Source organism: Carlito syrichta, unplaced genomic scaffold (genome assembly GCF_000164805.1).
Source record: "Carlito syrichta isolate Samal-C Ts95f unplaced genomic scaffold, Tarsius_syrichta-2.0.1 Scaffold113490, whole genome shotgun sequence".
In the NCBI taxonomy this organism is placed as follows: Eukaryota; Metazoa; Chordata; class Mammalia; order Primates; family Tarsiidae; genus Carlito; species Carlito syrichta.
The window spans coordinates 158,114-161,628 of record NW_007057586.1 but is presented as its reverse complement, the minus strand read 5'-3'; the positions used below and the strand labels follow the sequence as shown (position 1 = coordinate 161,628).

General features: G+C 46.6%; 1 protein-coding gene across 1 annotated transcript in view; it reads right to left on the bottom strand.

The window, feature by feature from the left end:
• Nucleotides 1-3,515, bottom strand: part of KDELR2 (KDEL endoplasmic reticulum protein retention receptor 2) — a 41,671-nt gene that overhangs the window by 37,005 nt on the left and 1,151 nt on the right. The gene's annotated exons all lie outside the window — the stretch shown is intronic.

The following is a 3,515-nucleotide window of genomic DNA, read 5'->3' as shown; positions in this document are numbered from 1 at the left end:
TCCACTCACCTCAGTCTCCCAAAGGCGCGGAATTACAGGCTGAGCCACCGAGCCCGGCTGGGAACCAGTTCTTAACTGAAGGAGTGGAGAGGGATGCCTGAATGCCCAGTGAGGATGGGGGGGGGGGGGTACAGAGAAGCTTGCAGAAGGAGGGTGGGATAGGGGAATCTTGCCTGATAGGATCTTTTCTCTGTGAAGCATCAGCTCATCCAGAGATTTTTGACGCCTCCTTGGGACTAGGATTATTAGATTCTTGGCATTTGATAAGAAAGTGTTATGGACTCAATTGTGTCCTAACCTCCAGTACCTTAGAATGTGAGTGTATTTGGAAATAGTCTTTAAAGAGGTAATTAACATTCAGTGAAGTCATATGGAAGGGCTCTAATCTAACAAAACTGGTGTCCTTATAAGAGAAAGAAGGCTGGGCTCGGTGGCTCAGCCTTTAATCCCAGCACTTTGGGAGGCCGATGCTAGTGGATTGCCTGAGCCCACGGGTTCAAGACCAGCCCGGGCAACTTGGCGAGGCTGTGTCTCTACAATAAAATAAAAAATAGCCAGGCGTGGTAGTGTGCATCTGTAGTTCTGGCTACTTGGAAGGCTGAGGCAAAAGGATGACCGGATCCTAGTAGGTCAATGCTGTGGTGGCTGTGAGTGTTCAAGCCACTGCACTGTAGCCTGGGTAAAGGAGTAAGACTCCAACTCAAAAAGAAAAAAAAAAAAAGAAAAGAAAAGCTGGGCATGGTGGCTCACGCTTGTAATTCTTGCACTTTGGGAGGTCAAGGTGGGAGGATCACTTGAAGCCAGGAGTTCAAAACCAGCCTGGGCAACCAAGAACCAAGTGAGACCCCTGTTGCTTAAAAAAAAAAAAAAAAAAAAGTAAAAATTAGCTGGGAGCAGTGGCTTGAGCCTCTAGTACCTGCTACTCGGGAGGCTGAGGCAGGAGGATCACTTGAGCCCAGGAGCTCAAGGCTGCAGTGAGCTATGATTGTGTCACTGCACTCCAGCCTGGGTAACAGAACAAGGCCCTGACTCTGAAAAAAAGAAAAAAGAAGAGGAATGCACACACACACACACACACACACACACACACACACACACACAGAAAGATCAAATGAGGAGAGAAGACAGCATCTGCAAATCAAGGAAAATGGCCTCAGGAGAAACCAAAACTGACACTTTGATCTTGGACTTTCAGCTTCCAAAACCTTGGGAAAATACATTTCTGTTGCTTAAACTACCAAGTCTGCACTATTTTATTATGGTAGACCTAGCAGATTCAGAGAGGAATAGGAGGCGTCAAGAAAGGTGTTAAGAGCTTTAAGTTAAGTCACCAGCATTTGTGGCCCTTGGAACACTGATACATAAAAAAGAAGATATTTCCATTCAGCAGATGAGCTTTTGACTTTAGACAGTCTTGGGCTTTAGACACAGAAAGTCACATAACTTTCCTGAGTTTCAGACTTTTATTCGTAAAAAGGATGTAGTAAAGCCCACCTCAGATGGTTCTTGTGAAAACAAAATGAAATGAAATATGTAAAAACAAGGAGCACACTACCTAGTAAACATGAACTGATATTATCTGGAAAGGCAGTGTGTAATTTCGTTAGTATTATTGAGAGATAAATGAATTCCTGGGACATAAGTGTCTGCATTTACACCTAGTCATTTGATGAGGAACTGAGGGGTGCACATGCTGGCTCACAGACAGAGCTTTGCCCTGACTGTGGGGTAGAACCACCAAAAGATATAACCCCAGGAGACCAAACTCAGAGATGTTGACCCATAAGATGTTTGCACCCACCATTGTGCCTAGCACATAGTAGGCAGTTGGAAAGCACTGGCCAATGAATGTATGAATGAAGAGAGCACAGTGAGTGTGTTAAAAAGACTGAACATCTATAAGCATCTGTTGATGGGTCTATTAGTCAACCTTCCTGGGGTTGCAAGTAACAGAAACCCATTCGAAACAGCCTAAGCCAAGAAATTAAAGTTTACAAATTTAAAAATGGAGGTGGAATTTGTTGGCTTCAAGACTGACAAGTCCAGGTGTCTACTTCAGGTATGATTGGATCCAGAGACAGAGAGATGTATATGGTGATCTCCTCTCCTTTTGTTTCTCACTTTTATTGGCTTTACACCCAGGCAGGCACCCTCCACGTGGTGGTCCTTTCATCCCCTCCAGGCTTCCAACTTCTATATTCCCAGCAACTCCAGAGGAAAGGGAGCCTCCCTTTTCAAACAGTTCCAGCTTGAGTCTTGGATTGACTCTGAGTCACCCAGAGTCTTGTGGCCATCCTTATCCAATCAGCACAGCTCCGGGGCTTGGGAGGGATAATTTTACCAAAGGAAAAGTCAGCAGCAGCTTTTTCCAGCAGAAGGTTGAGACTGGTTACTAGGCAGGTACAGACCACTGCTGCCCACTGAACTGAGCATTTGGAAAGGAATCAGGTAACGCCTTGAGGAGGTAAGAGAGATAGAAGTACACCACCTGGAGGACACTTGGGGAGGAGTAACCAGAGTTGTGCTGAACCCAGGCAGGGCCAGGGATTTTAAGGAGGCTGGGATCTGCACCAGAGTGCCTGGTCAAGGGGGCATGTGGCAGATGGATTGCAAAAATGGACCTGATTCCCCAGTGTGATTCTGCAGCATCTCCCATCAAGAATGGAGTCCATTTCCCTTCCCCTAGAATCTGGGCTGGCCTTGTCACTTGCTCTGATGACAGAACGGGGCAGAAGAGATGGTGTACCAGTTCTGAGCCTGAACCTCAAGCCATCTTCTGTGCCTTTGCTTGTTTGTCCTTTCTGACCCCTGCCTCCATTGTGCAAACAATCCTGGCTATTTGGGTGCAAAACGAGAAGCCACATAAGGCTATCTCAGTCTCCCCAACCAAGGAGGCCCTGGAAACTGGAGCAAGCTCTGAGTGATTATCAAAGCTGCCTCGCTGCTCAGGTGCCCTACGGACTCATGAGCAGTATGTTGTTGCTGTTTTAAGCCAATGAGTTTTGGGGCGGTGTGTTGCACAGCATTGTTATGGCAAGTAGAAAATCAATATGAGGCATACCCAGGAGAAAACCTAGCTAGTGCTTGGCTTGCCAAACGGTGCCACCTAGAAGCTGGATCTCCTGCAGGGGGCAGGCATTTCTAACTTGCAGGAAAATGCCACACGGGCCAGCTGGGCCTGGGGAATCATGCCTGGTGGAGTCTATAATCTCTATAGACCTCATGCAGGCATTTTAACTGAACTTCTGGAATGTTTCCCAGAGTCACCGGCATTGAGAACTTGTGGGAACTATCCAGCTTGAGCTGCCGGGGAGAAATGTACCCCCGCTAGCCACATCCCCCCTGAGGTACATATTTTGGATTAGACATTTTTCTATGGTGATTGTAAGCAGAGGGGGGAAAAGAAGAAGAACAAAGATGGTTTCAAAGAGGGGCCTGTGGGAGACTGAGAAGCACTGAATGGGTCCCAAATACTTCCCAGGAGCAATATTAGCCTTTTTTTTTTTTTTTTTTTT